The following is a 15700-nucleotide window of genomic DNA, read 5'->3' on the forward strand; positions in this document are numbered from 1 at the left end:
GTGGCTACGCCCCCCCCCAGACCCCCCCCGATAAGTTACAACTCCCCTCATAGACCAAGAGGCACGCACTGCGTTGGCGCGTTTTCGTTCATGTGCGCACTCTTCATGCACATGCATAGATAGTTCTGGCACTGTTTGTGAACAAAAAGTAAATCCGACAAAGCAAAGGCCCAAAGCAAGCAACCGCATAGCAAATCAAAGGCCGTCACCCGCCACTGCAAACCACAGCACACTTAAGGACTCTACCGGTTCATCATGTACCGGCCCCTGCTGCTGCTGTCCAGCCACTCCCTCAGTGCGTCACAGAACGGGAACGTGCCCAGGTCGAACAGGTCCTGGGTAAACATCCGCACACACAATGCTAGGTGCTCGTCCAGGCGGTTGCGGGTGGGGTCCTGCAAGTACCCCATGGCCGAGAACCGCCACCCATCCTCCACCGACCCTGGCACCATCACTAACACCAGCTGGGCCAAAGCCGAATACTCCGTTAAGCCGCCGGCGAGGACCGCACAGTTGCTGATGGCCTGCCACACCCGTGCTGTGGGTGTGTCATCGAGCAGCACCCGGTGCTCACCCGTTTTTGGCTGGAGGAATGAAAATGTACGGATCGGCCTCAATTCATTCCTTTTTTCCAAAGGCCAAAATGGCCTCTTTATTCCTTAAAAGGAATATATTACTTAAAAACAACACTGTTCACACATCCCCAGCGGTGTACATCAGTGCTTAGATACATCCAAATATGGAAAAATCGAAAAGTCGCGAACGGCTTTCCTCCATGCCTTTCTTCAAGCCTTCCTAAAAACCATCACCATCACCACCACCACCACCAAAAACACCGCGCCACACACAGCCCCTTCCCCTCATACGTCCCTCTTGTACAGCTAGGTAGGTATCCACCACCACTCACTCACTGGTATGCCAGGTTGCCGGGGAGGAGGGGGGCGCCGCAGGGGAGCAGCGCCTGGGAGCCACCTGCCGCAGGGGCCGCCGCGTTGAGGTGTTTCGCAAGGTAGGTACATACATACATGCATACAAACCGAATATGCGCATGTAAAAGGAAGGAGACGAGGGGAAAACCAATCAAGGTGAGCGTTGACGCCGGTGAAGGGCAGTGAGGGGTGGTAGGTGCGGATAGGAGCGGAAGCTGAGGAGCTAGCTAAGCGGGGCCCAACGGGTGGTAAGACGAAACATAGACAATTGCCGCGAAGAGGAAAACATAGGCGGATGCTCCAAGGCAAGACCAATACCGTAGGAGGAGAACACGTAAGATAGGCGGCGAGAGGGAACCCTTTGAAGGGGGCATTCAGGTGCTATGGAAGAAGCAAAGGAATAGCTACTGCCGACCCGCACCCCCCAACCCCCCGACGACTCACCGGGGGCTCGCACGTCCCCCCAGCCGGGGCTAGCACCTGGCCGCTGCGGCACCTCCTTCACCCGCTCGTAGTCGTCAAGATCCAGAGGGTACGGCAGGTGGTTGGCAACCAGGATGGGTAACGGTGGCGCGGCCGCCGCTGCGGTGGCTACTGCGCATCTGGTCATCGTGCCCGCAGCAGTGGGCTGTAGGCTGCCGCCACTGCCACTGCCACTGCCACTGCCACTGCCACTGCCACTGCCACTGCCACTGCCACTGCCACTGCCACTGCCACTGCCACTGCCACTGCCACTGCCACTGCCACTGCCACTGCCACTGCCGGCCCCCAGCTGTTCCTCCCCCGCCCCCTCCCGCTCCTGCCCCTCCGCCTCCTCGTGGCCCTCCAACCTGGCTAGCTCCTTTTGCAGGCTTCGGAGACATTGCGGCGCGTGTTTGAGAGACAGCTCCAGCGCCTCTCGGGCACTGTCCAGCACCTGGTGGGACGGTTGTTGGTTCGCGGTTATTGGATAGTTCGTTAGGTGCGGTTGGTTGGTTGATTGGAAGCTCGCCAGCTAGCTGTGTCATTGGGAACGACGGAGACCCTCTCCTACGTCCCGACCAGCCGACCATTGTGGATTAGGCGTGGGTTGGTTGCTGGGGGACGGGACGTAGGGGGGCAGGTTGGGCAGGTTGCTAACCGGAGCGATCCTCCGATTGAAAGGATCACGCCCAGCCTTGCCTGATATAGTGCTACAGGATACTTTACATGTACGTGGTGCACATGCAAACCTCCAACGACACACGCACACGCACACACTCAACTGCTGCTACAACTGGCAACATCATCGATGTGGACCGTTGTGAGCAAATACCCCCATCCCTTAGGTCTGTGCATCTGATAAAAGCGTGTCAGGCCTCCCACCCACCCACCCAGTCAGTCAGTCAGCCTGCCCAGCCAGCGAGCCAGGTATGGCAGCCAGCCGGTCACCTACCTCTCGGCCCACTTGCAGGTAGGACTGACGCCTGGGGCCTTTCGCTGGGATCACGAGCTTGGGCAAAGGGCTTCCCACAAGAGGCTGCTGGGACTGCGGGCCCTGCTTGCCGTCCTGAGCATCGTATTGCAGTAAGCGGGGAAGGAGACAACAGCGGCGGAGTCACTGCCCCAGCGGCGGCGGCAACGATGACTATTGGTAACAGGGACTACCGTCCTCCCCCAGTGAAAACGTACGGCGGTTTGCGTACCAGTCATGATGACGATGATGTGCACATCCACAGTAACAACAACGGCACTGGCAACCTAAGGCGGTGTAGAGGCTTCACGAGGTGGAGAATGGTGGAGCGTCCATTCATGATGAGAATTAAATGCGCCAACAACACGACATAGCGCTATCCCGGCCTGGGGCACCGAGCCCGGCCTCCATGTACATCATCGTCATGGCTGGTGTCTCAATGAACTGAGCAGGACACCTGTACATGTGTGTTGTTACAGGGTGGTACAGCTACACCAGCGGCCCCCTTTCCCGGGGCAGTCCCTGTTCTCCCATGCTAGAGGGGCACCCTAATCCGTCACCCCATCCGACTTCAGAATGTATTCGTTGGGTTCGGCAGCTCACCACCAGCATCAAACCAAATCTAGCGGATCAACAGCGCCTCAACTCAGTTCCTGGTCAGCTCGCAAGTTGATATTGTCACTTCCTACTGCGTCCAAAAGATGGGTTCCCACCTCCCATTTCAACACCTCTCACACAGCCGAGAGGCCGGCAGGCGGATCTGAACCCGGACAATCCGGGAGCAGAAGTCAGGCCTATGCCAGTCGCCTGCCTTATGTATATGTGTGTATGTATGTCCATTTGGGCCCGTAAACATTGATACCATTGATGGACTCCCCCATCCTCCATCTGCGGATGAAGACCCGGAGGCCAGTATGGTAATGAACGAGGGACGCGACGCCCGCGCCTGCGTGTTGTGGTGGTGATGATGATGTGCTGATGCCACCCGCCAGTTCCCGGATGGCACCAACACGCCGCCGCCACACGACCCACCTCTCTGCCAGGCGGCCAGACAGCACTACCCCTCGTACCCCCCCTGTAAGCACCCCATGCACCACCAAGTCCAACGCATGCATGCACACAAACAAACCCATGCCATTACTTACTTACGCATGTATATATGTATGTATGTATGTATGTACGTCCGCAGCAAAATTCACGACATCCAGGACCTACCTTGCCGGCGGGCATCCTCCTGGCGGGAATCAGGACGGCGATGACGGCGCCCAGCCGCACCTGCATTCACCCGCGGTTCACCAGTGCAGCAACACACGGGTTACGTACGCAGCAGTGATGGTGGGTGCGTCCAATACACGCGCCTGCAGCCCTGCCTCTGTCCAATCACGGCACCCGGGTGGGCGGTAGTACGGGGCTACGGGCCCTCAACCATCTCGCCCATCATCGTAGGCATCATCCAGCCTTTCATCATCCCCCACCCAGTGGGGCCAACGAGGGCATTGTACACACACATGTCCAATAACAGATCATTCATGAATGCACGCACTTGAAACAAAATTGTTGGCTGAGTAGATGTGACGGAGCGAAGCGGTCGGAGCCTCTAAGTCTGGTTCTGTACGACTGCCGTACGAGCCGGATTGCACTTTCATTACCATCCAGCGGTTTCCCCTGGAGAAGCTTCCATTCTGCGCGCACTTCACTTCACTTCACTTCATTTCACTTCACTACACTCCACTCCACTCCACTTCACTTCATTCAGTAGAGCTTTCAGCTCAAGAGGTCATTCGCCAATTGCCCCCTCCCCCCTTCACTACCCTTCATCCCCCGCCCTCCTCTCCCCCCCCCTTCCGCTCCCCTCCCCAATCCTGCAGCGTAATGACCAGTGGCCCCTCTTCCCTCCTCCTCCTCGGCATGTACGGCACGTAAGTCACTCGGCATGTACTAGCTCCTAACACCTCCAGATCCAGGTCAGGGGAGACAGCAGAGCTCCCAACAGAAAAGCAGTTAGTATTCCTCCGTCCGTTCTAAGGAGCTGTTGGTCGTGGTGGATGCTACACAAACGACTGCCCTGCCCTGCCCGAGCCGGCCCGACACCGCCTGGTGTGGGTCGGCCGGTTCCCCACCAGAGACATCATTCTCTTAGCTATTAGTCTACCATGTTGTTAGCATGTAGGTAGGCCCATCCCGTGGCAAGGGTGGCCCCCTCACCTCCTTCTGGGCCCGACGTCGTGTAAGTACGGGCTGGAACCCCAATGTACGTACATACAGACGTACGTACGTGATGAAGCCGCCGCTCAGGAGACGGAGGGCTCGTGGGATGCACGTGTAGAGCGCCTTCTCAGCAACAAACATGGCTTGCGTGTGAACAGTACTGTACGACAGTTACCCACCTGCACCTACTACACGGGCACTGCACCCGTTCAGCCCCGTACGGCACTCACCAAGGCCTCCTCATCGACCTCCTGCTTGAACAGCTCGCCCTGGGCGGGGTCGGGTACGGCATCCCCACCAGCAGTAGCGGCACCACCACCACCGCCTGCCTGGGCACCCACCACAGCGCGGCCACCGGAACCGCGCCCCCCACCTGCACCACCTCTAGCAGCCGCCGTCGCCTTCCCCGGCGAACCTTTGACGCCCGCCGCCTTTTCCGACGTCGCCGTAGGCTGTGCGGCGGCCGCCACCGCGGTCCGTTTCGCCTCCTGACGGCGCCGCCTGCTCCGCCGTTTCTTGACCGCGGCCTCCGCCATGCGACACAACTGGGTGTGAACGTGCAGTACCGCGCACGGGAAGGCCAGTACCGCGGGTGCGGTGTTTCCTAAGTAGGCAGCGAACCGCAGCTCGGCGGGCGGTGTTCCCTCGGGGGGCGGCTGGGCCAGCACGTGCTGCAGCGGGTAGTCCAAACGGCTGTGGTGTATGCCGGTGATGGTGATGGTGGCGGTGATGGTGGCGGTGATGGTGGCGGTAGGTGACGGAGTAGGTTGGTCGTGTCGGTAGCCGTGGCGGCAACCGTGGTGTTTCGGAGGACGAGTGGCGGTGGTAAAGGCGTAGGAGGTGGAGGTGGAGGTCGAGGTAGCAATCATGATGGTCGCGTGTGGAGGGGGTTGTATCGCCGTCGGGAGGAAGGGTGACAGGGTAGAGAGTGGGCCCAGAAGCGAGAGAGAGAAATGGTGAGATGGCGAGGGCACGGGCGGTGTGGGTATCCAGGATGAGGGTGAGGGTGAGGATGAGGGGGGCCATGGCCACAACGTAACGCGAGTGGGTCATTATCGATGAGGGGGAGGAAGGGGAGGGGGAGGGGGAGGGGGAAAAGACGAACCACGAGCGACTGAAGCTGATGCCAAGGAAAGACTGCTGCGGCAGATGTAAAGAAATCATAACTAACCAGTCGGCGTTTTTGATGCCATGTCATCCTTTTCAATACACCAGAGAGCTAGCTACACGCGCATACCCTCTCACACACATACATACGTACAAATGTACTCAGACATCACATAAGAAAACAGCATGAAAATCAAACTAAATGGTTAACGGATAGTCGTGTCTTAAGAAAAAAACAAGATAATTCAGCTTTTTTTAGGAATTGATACAAAAAACAAAAAACAATTAACATAAAAAAAATAAAAACCAATTTCAACAATCACAAAAAACGGTGAAAAACAACAAACAACTTAAGCCTTACTGGACGCAGGTCACGGGGGACATGCTGTAGTTTCCGCGCTTCGCCAGGTTGGACATGGCGTCGTCCAGAGTCTGTCGTACATGAAGTCGTGCGGGCGAGGGCGGGCAGGGTAAGGCGAAATGCACTTTGCAATTTGCACTTTTCTGCGGCACTTACGCGGACGCACGTACGTGGATGCAAATCAATCAATTGTTGAGGTTCTGCACCCCGATTGGGACCCTGAAAACTTCAACAAGCATATCGCCTACCCGCTATTGAAGATGTTTCATCGTTCCCAGCACATACAGCCGCTCTGCTAGGTAGGAGCCCTGCTAGGTAGGAGCCCTGCTAGGTAGGAGCCCTGCTAGGTAGGAGCCCTGCTAGGTAGGAGCCCTGCTAGGTAGGAGCCCTGCTAGGTAGGAGCCCTGCTAGGTAGGAGCACACACGCAGGACTGCCGCAATGCAGCAATGGTGTGTTTCACCGCCACCATCATTCGCATGAAAGCCGTTCCCACAAGCACACAACTGCACTAGCCTTCTACACGCGACCCCCACAGCTACCCCACTACCTTGCTGGTGGGGTAGATAGGATCCGTTAGGGCGCACGCCAACCCACTGTCGTCGACTTGGCTGGTACCTAAACCATGCCGCTACATGCCTCCTACATGCATACACAGGCAACCCACCTGATGTCAGTACCCCCCGGGTAACCCCCTCTGCTCCCTCCCCCCGGGGCAAACCCCCCCGGGGCGGGCCCCCCCCCCGAGCTACCTGACTGGGGTACAGCAGAGCGCCCTCCCCGGCCTTGGGATAGCACCGCCGCAGCGCCCTGCGTGTAATATAATGGCACAACACGGTGCACCGCCGAGTGCAGGGACGTTTTTGCCCATCTAGGCGATTGCCTTGGTTGCGTGTTGATTTCGCTGCTGCTGCCATGCTGGTGGTGGTGGTGGTGGTGCAAGGGTGGGTGGGAAAGACATCCACTTGTCATTACAGTCACGCAGGGAGCCCTTCCCCCGGAGAGTAAGACGCAGGGTGAGGGCAAGGGATTGAGTGTATGTGCACAGACGTACATATACATCGCCCTGAAGCGGGCGAGGAAGGAGGAGGATGACCTCCCGCGTACCCGCATCAATATCAATACAACGTCCATGGCCCCCCCGCTTTTACGGACACACCCGCACTTGTGTGCGGAATTGTAACTTACATATACATACAGCACAGCAGCCCGACATGCTGCACAGAGAGCCTACCTACCAGAGCCCCCTGGGGGTAATCCGCCCTTCCAACTCATAGCGGCTTTCAACAGGGGCGCACTCCCCACCCCCCACCACACTTCTCATGCCATGCAAGTCCCAACTAAGGGCTGACTCCCGCCAGCCTTCAGATCCCTTCAGATGGCCCTCAAACCGACCTCCACACCGGCCCTGTGGCGGACCTCACCCCACCTCACCTCATATGCCGCCGCAATGACTTAGTCACCAACAAGCCATCAGGCCCCACAGGCAGCTGCAGAGTCCGGTAGAACTCAGGACGCGGCACGGGCGGCAACGGGAGCCCTGAAGCGGCGGCTATCAGGAAGAGACGCGGACGGATCTGGGGGGGGCCCAATATCATAATCGTTGGGGCCGGCGGAGGGCGACGTAGGTGAGGTGAGTCCGAAATGGACCGCTACGTTGCATGCGTGGAGAGTCAGTCGAAACCTTGAACCCAACTAGGGTGGCGGGGGGAGGATTGGTTAGGCCACCGGGTAGGTGGCGAGGACACGAATAATGCTAAGGGGTACATGTAACATAGATAAGAGAGATCCAAGAAGGTGGCAAAGGTATCAATATCAGGTAGGCAGGGTCTGTGTACGCAACTTCACTTCACCGGCGGCAATATGATGACGTTTTTATGGTGTTTTGCTGCATATATGTGCCCCTCTACCTGCTGGGTGCCGAACTGCGCTGCACACCCGCACGTCGGTTTTATCAATCAATTCGCTGCGGTTTGGTGGGCTCAACAACATACCTAAGAGGTGGATAAGAGAAGGGGAACGAGCTGGAGAAAGAAAGAAAAGGTAAGGAAGAGCAGGTGAAGGTTGGAGCAGGATGAACTGCGCCAGCATGCTGCATGCTGCGCTTATGGACCCCTACCCTGCTGACACCTTCGCCACGACAGCCATAACGCATGCAGTACCATAAACCATCGAACATGCACAGTTAACCACAGCTACAATACACGCCTGCCGCCCAGCTACTGCTGACCCACCTGCGGCACTCCGTGAGCCGCTGCACGACCCGTTGTATGTGATGTGATGTGGCCATCACCGCAAGGTACACAGAACACACCGCAGTTGGTGCAAATAGCACATTGCCGAAATCCGTGTATGCCGTACGGTGCGCCCCGCAGCCCAAGCGCGTACCACAGGAGCCAATTGAAGGAGCCGGAGAAGCGCCCGAGGGGGAGGAGGAGGAGGAGGAGGGCGTCCGGTAGCGACAACAGAACGGAGTTCAGGGAGGGCGGGTGTACGGTCAGGTCAGGTGCGCGCGCGTGGGAACCTATAGGCCGCCGGCGCAGCGCGGGGGTATTTAGCACAGCGGGGTTGACTGGAGACACAACCATCATCACCAAACATACAAGCCAACCGCGGGGGCCGTAAGGCATAAGACTAGGCCCCATACTAGAACCCTATCAGGTATATCTGCCCGGCAATAAGCCTTTACATCATACAAACTGTAGCGAGACGACCTAAGCGACCTAAGCGACCCAAGACGCCTGATCCATGCCTGCCTCTGTCTCTGTCCATGCCTGTCTCATCCAACGCTGTCCGATGCCTGATCCATGCGAGACAGTCACAGATGCGTGAATCATTAACGCGCAGCACCCAGCTAGCCAGCTACACAATGGTGTACTCTCGAGGTGGGTTGATATGGTCCTCACCACCCTGACTAAAGCATGCATGCATGAATGCTATTTTGTCAGGCACCACTGCGCTCCCTGAGCGGCCGGACGATACAATTCCCTTTTCAAGTGGTGAACTCGAAGGCAGGGCCGACATTCGGCTGGCGGAGCTACACAGTGAGAATGGACCTAAAAACGTGTTCTCATGACTGTCCGTGCGGAATTTAAGCCTGTGTGCGCTAACTTACCAAAAAATTATTTTCCTTCCCCCTACTACTCTACTATTTATTGGGGAAGTTCGCTGTTTGTGACTGACGCACGAAAAGCTGCATGGCTAGCCTAGCTCGTAATGTTCGCTTGCAGGATCCCACACACGCACTCACATGCATGGACGACACATGTTCTGTGCTGATACGTGGCCTTGTTGAGCGTGGCCTGTGCGGATTGAAAGGAGGCAGGGGGGGTGATGAGGAGATGGAGACAATTGGCACAAGATGGGCATGAATGGGCATGAATCGGCATGAACTAGTTCGAGCTCCCCTGCCTACAGTGTAAGGCCCAATCCCAACTAGAGTGCCGTCCCGCCCTTCCCCTAAGCTTTCCCGGCTTCTCCTTGGAGCCAACAACAGCAGCCGTGAGCCATGAACCGACCAAGGCTATAGTTTAGAATTGATGCACAGCATCACATCTCAGCCCCAGTGTTCGTTACATTGGCGGGCGGGGATAGTGACAACAAGTGAGGCCCATGGCTTATCTCCCGGTGTAGCAGCTAGCTGGCCGCCGCTGAAAAGGCCTGTTAAGATGCTGGCGGAGTGCCTTCGCGTGTGTTAGCATAGACAATATGTGTGCCGTACTATCCCCAGCTACTACACCCGTGCGCACGTACTTGGTCGAATCTACAGTCATGAGACACCATGCATGGGAGCTATATATACAGGACATACATGTCCTTTCATTCTATGCCCTACATGCACATCTGTTTCTTCATGCCAAGCAACCTGTGATAGTGGTCCAGCGCTGTCAAGGACATCACATGTATGTATGCGCTCCTCCACACACACACACACACACACACGCACCTGGACGGTCCGCACCCACAGACCATCAGCCCACCGGGCGGCATCCGTCACCTGCACAAACACGCGTACGAGGTGTACAAGTATTAATGTGTACGAGCGAGGCCATTCATTGTGCCCGCACGAAGAAGATGTACACATAGGAGCATAAATATGGGGTGTATAATATGGGGTGTATAATTATCCCACATCACCTATAGCAGCAGCAGCAGCAGCAGCCGCATCATCATCATCGCCGCCACTACCGGAAGCGGTCGTCCCGGCACGGCAGCATGGCAGCAGCACTGGCAGCTACATGACCCCTACGACCACCTGCCGTCCAGCAGTACTTGTACATACACACAAATATACAAGTCCAGACACAGCCAAGATGTTCACAAGGCTCGGCATAGTGTTGCTGGAGGATTCCAGGTTCAATCCCGACAAATAACGGGATTGAAGTCACTCATATACTTATAGGTACCCTATCATGCTAGCATTTGATGATGCACCCGGATATGAATGCTTGCAAGTCGGCCGCAGTGGAGTTGACGCCAGCGTTGATCCGACAGCAAACTTTTTCTGGAAGCTGATGAAAGGTGCTAGACCCGATAAAGTCATCGATGCCACACTAGTTAGCCTCCATGGTTGAGAATTCTCGAAGGACGAGGGTGGCCCAAAACATCGGGGAAGGTAGGGAATGCCAGACTAATGGCCTTGATGGCTTGACGCTATACTCCCCTGTTACTTCACACAATCAAAATACTAGTAGCAGGTAGACAGGCACAGTAGGAGTTAGGCATGCGCGTATCGTGCATTCTCATTCTCATACCTACAGAAACATCCCATATGTAGGGGAACTACTTGGAAATCACTCACCTGCTCCAGCAGGATGTACGCCACCTGCCCAGTAATAATGAGGTACATGCACGTACATATGTACAGGCATACAATCATATATCCGCATAAGCACATGTATGTTGTTACAGGAAGTACGAGGAAAGCAAGTACGTGTTTCCAGGGGGGAAGGACGGATACGGGGGCACATCTGCTGCTGCCTGCTGGCCAGCAGCAGCTAGCGAACCTTAACCAGGCTTATTACTGACTAACAATACGATAGCGCGTTCTATACTCTTAAGCCTGGATAGCAGCCGGCATCCCGCCATGCAATACCGGTATTCCTACATTGATGTTGCAGTGCTGATGGTGGCGGGCACAGGCAGCACGTGCCGGTATGCTCTGGAGGATGTTATACAGATATGTGTACGCTCGCTAAGTGAAGTATAGCCACACCTGGAGTATCTCCTTTTCATTACGTTTTTTACACATAGTAGGCACTAGGGTTACCAGCCACTGTACATGCACATACACATGGGCGCACCGTGCAGGCGCAATAACGAAATCTGTTTTTCCCCCCACCACCACCACCTTTCTGCCTTGCAGTAGGAGGCCTTCAAAGATTCTGAAGTCTAGCTAAGACCCTGATAAGCCCTTCAAGACTCCAGAAGATTTCAGGACAACACTACTTGCTACTCGCTCTACCTAGCTAGCTAGCTAGGGAGCTAGGGAGCTCCCCCGGGAGTATTAAACGTAACGAGGACATCCATGCACACCTGATGAGGACATCCACATCCACGCCCACCCACCAACAGCCATGAATTGCTTGCATGTAAGTGTAACGACGCAAATGCCAATCTGAGCATCCCGGGTTACGCCTTTGCTGTGTTACAATGGTATCGAGACGGGACTGCACGACTTCCGTAACAAACTTCGGGTCGGCGGTTCGATTCTGGCAACCAGCAAGTCGCAAATTGGCGATTTCATGGTGTAATGGATAAACCAGCGCACTGGCGCGAGGTGGGATGGCTCCTGTGCTCGAAATAATGGCCGAGGACGTCCATTGCTAAGTGGGGGGCAATGTAACGACGCAAATGCCAATCTGAGCATCCCGGGTTACGCCTTTGCTGTGTTACAGTAAGCATGTATGCATGTCGTGTAACAAGGATAGGCACCTGTGGAGACCTCTCGCATTGCATCTATCCGCCGTACAGCAGCAGCAGCAGCCGTCCACAGAAACATAGAGAACTTATACATACAAGGATGCACACACTCGTAGCCATTTAGCTAGGAACCACCCACTTAGTGGGTAATTACCCACCCATTGACCCACCCACTGACCCACCCATTGACCCACCCACTGACCCACCCACTGACCCACCCACTGACCCACCCACTGACCCACCCATTGACCCACCCAATGACCCACCCAATGACCCACCCAATGACCCACCCAATGACCCACCCAATGACCCACCCACTGACCTGGAGGAACACTGCGAGCTTCAGGACGGAAAGCACGATCCGGTTTTTCATGCTCCGGAACAGCTCCCGTTTATGGACATTTTGGTTGTAGCCAGTAATCTGCCAAGCGAGAGAGCACATGCGTGTACACCCGCATGGGGAGGGGGTTAAAAAGGATACGGGTGAGGGGGGGGAGGTGGTGCCGCAGTGGGAGCAAGCAAGCAGACATACAGACATATGGCTCCAGACACAGCGAATATATATGCTAAGGCGTGGCATAGTGTGTCGCTGTAAGGTTCCAGGTTCAATAAGAATCCTATGGTCGTATGTGGATGATCGCCGCCGCTATTGGCCCCGCAGATTCCACTGGCAGATGCTATGGGCGGTGTCGCTAAAGTCGGCGCTCAATGCTGAGGGGGGATGCGGGGGAGGATGAGGGTGCCCCCGAACATCGGTGAAGGGAAGAAGGGACTGCCATCAGGCTAGTGGTGGTTACTGGTCGAAGTGGGGGAACAGCAGATATATAGCAGGTGATACGTACATCCTGGCACGGGCAGCCGCTTGTAAGTGCCAGACGTGCCCCCCGCAGAGGTAGCAGCATCTCCACCACGAGCACCCGGTGCATGAACTGCTTCAACAGCGCGAAGCAGTTCAGATCATGCAGCGGCACCCACTGCAGACGACCGGCCGGGTAGTCAGGCCACCGCCTGCATGTAGGCCATGGTAACATACATACATACGTACATACGGCCATATGGAGGGAGCGACGGAGGGCACTTAAGTGCGTTTAAAGTCAAGTATGTAGGCGAGAGGGGAATAGGGGAGGGAATGCTTATTTGCGCAAGTAAGGCAGCAAATAAACAGGATGTATGTGCGTAATAACTACACAAATATTTAGGACATACAGAAGCAGAAGGTAAAATTTATGTTCAAATTCATTCGTTTCGTGCAGCACATACAGCATAGCATAGCACGATGTAAGGAGTGAGGCACAGCAATGGACAGCAGATGATGTCTGCTGCATGTTGAAGTGTGATGAGAGCACCCATATGTATGGGTGCTCCTCTACTCTCCCTTCTCTTCTCCCTGCCAACACCCTATGCACACCACCCAGGACTGGTCCCTCAAAGTGTACCTGCCTGTCTATATTTTCTCCTGCCCTCTTCCCCTTTTTCAGCCCTGCCCCTTTTCCTCTCCTCACTCTGACCTTCCCCCCTCCTTCCCGTCCCAATTCACCCGGGCCATGCCTGGCTGGTCTCCACTCACGTCTGGTCCTTCACTGGGTTGTAACGCCATTCCACCAAGAACTCCAGGCGGCATTGCTGCTCCTGCAGATCCGCCTGCAGCTGGCCACCACTGCCGACCGCCACACCGTGGCGAATCTGCAAGCCCCAGATGTCCCCCACCTCCCACAACTCCTCCTCCTCCACCTCCTGCTGCTGCTGCTCCTCATCCTCCCAGGCGGCCTCTTGCAGCCAACTCCAGAGCTTGTTGGCGAGGATGGTGAACGGCGTCAGCTCCTCCACCCGGCAACACAGGGGAAGCACAGACCTTTCCTGGTTGGCGGTATAGGTCAGGATAGCAGGCATGTTGCTATCACATGCCCAAAAGGTCCGGACTTCACGGTCGCAGGTTGCCCAGTGCCTGCTGCGGCAGCTGGAAGAAGGGCCCAGGGCTGGTGTTGCTGCACTGCTGCTACCCGGTGGTCGTGGGAGCTGATTCCGGAGGCCGTCCATCATAGCCCGTGTCACATGAGACACGGAGCCACCAGCACCGCAGCAAAGATCTAACCGCTGCAGGACACCCTCGGGGGCCCCGCTGTAGGTGCCACCACTGCAGCCACTGCAGCCACTGCAGCCGCCGTCACCACCACCAGCGCTACTACTGGAGCTGCTATTGCTGCGGCTTGTGCTGGGCCCTCCACCACCAGCCTGTGGCTGTGGCTGTGGCTGTGGCTGTGGATGCATTAGCCCCCGGCTGGCAGGGTGTGGTGCATGTTGCCCCCTTAGCTCCCTTAGCAGCTCCTCCAGGAGGCCGGGGGAGGAGTGAGGTGTGGCGCCGGCGGCCGAGAAGAAGGGCCCGAGCGGCACCCGGGCAGCAGTGTCATTACAAAGATACCTGGGGCCACGCAGACTCTGCGGTAGCCGCCTTGGCTTCGCGTTGGAGGCGTTGGGACAGCTGTTGCTGCCCCGTTGCTTCTTGTGGCCGTGTTGGTCTTGAGCATCGTTACCAACGTCATGGCGGCGGCGGCGGCTGGGCAGGATATCTTCGTAGGCCTGTTCAAGCATACAAGGTTTAGAAAGCTGTAAGGCTGTAGTGATACAGCAGTAGTGATGGGTACAGCAGCAACAGTAACGAAAAAACACATAAGGTAGTGGTCGTGGTGGTCGTGGTGGTCGTGGTGGTGGCAGTAGTAGTTTTGTGCAGGATGCAATAAAAATGGCGAGACTAAATTGTGCGCCCTATTTCAGGCTCTGATAGTGTGCGGCTTACTTCTGTCACCCCTTAATTTATTGCTTGCTTGGTTGCTTGTTTGGGCTTCAATATCAGGTGTTAACAGAGTTGACCTACATTCACGATTGCCGGTGTAAGCAGATATAGGAGGCTGTATACTATACCGGAGCACCACTACTGCAGCTTTCCTGCATGTATATATAAGAATCCTAAAACCCTCTAACCCTATACATATATAAAGGATAGGCACTACTGGTAAGGCACGGACCATTGCCCCCGGAAGATCCCGGAATCGAGACCTGTCAGGATCGAAAATCCTTCCGATGGTGGAGGGATGTTGATCCTAGTCGATGGACGGTGGTGACCTGGAATAAAGTTGACTCGCGAGCCAACCAGGAATGTAGTTCAGCCGCCGTCGATCCGGCAGACTTCGCTGGATGCTGGTGGTGGGTGCGGAACCTAAGCGATCCACTGAGAAGTTGACTAGGGTGACTAGATGAGGGTGCCCCGAAATACCGGGGAAGGCAGGGTTTCGCCGGGTAGCGGCCACGGGTGAAGATATGCCCCCCTGTCCCACACACCATATATGACAAAAGCAAGTAACCGACTCACCATAAAGGCCTCGTCGTGCGTTTTGTCACACCACAACTGCTTGCAAGGACTACCGATAGGCGGTCGGCCGTAGACGATGGATACCGGTCTGCGGGTACCGGCGGCAAGCAGAACCGCGTACGCATGGAAAATAGAAAAATAGTAAAATAGTGGCGAGGACATCATTAACAACAACAATAATGGGAGGAAGAGGAAGAGTAGGTGGCGCTGGGCCCCGCCGGCCAGGGATGGAGGGGAAGGGTTCTCAGTGTGTGGTAGGCGGGGGCAGGCAGCGTCTGTGAGCCGTGCCTCAAGGCTTTTTCGTGCTCTTTAAGGGGGGCCCGCGCTGCCTTGTCATTCCCCCCCCCCGGCAATAGGTGATTTGCTTTGTTTCCCG

Source organism: Volvox carteri, assembly GCF_000143455.1.
Source record: "Volvox carteri f. nagariensis unplaced genomic scaffold VOLCAscaffold_35, whole genome shotgun sequence".
Lineage (NCBI taxonomy): Eukaryota > Viridiplantae > Chlorophyta > Chlorophyceae > Chlamydomonadales > Volvocaceae > Volvox > Volvox carteri.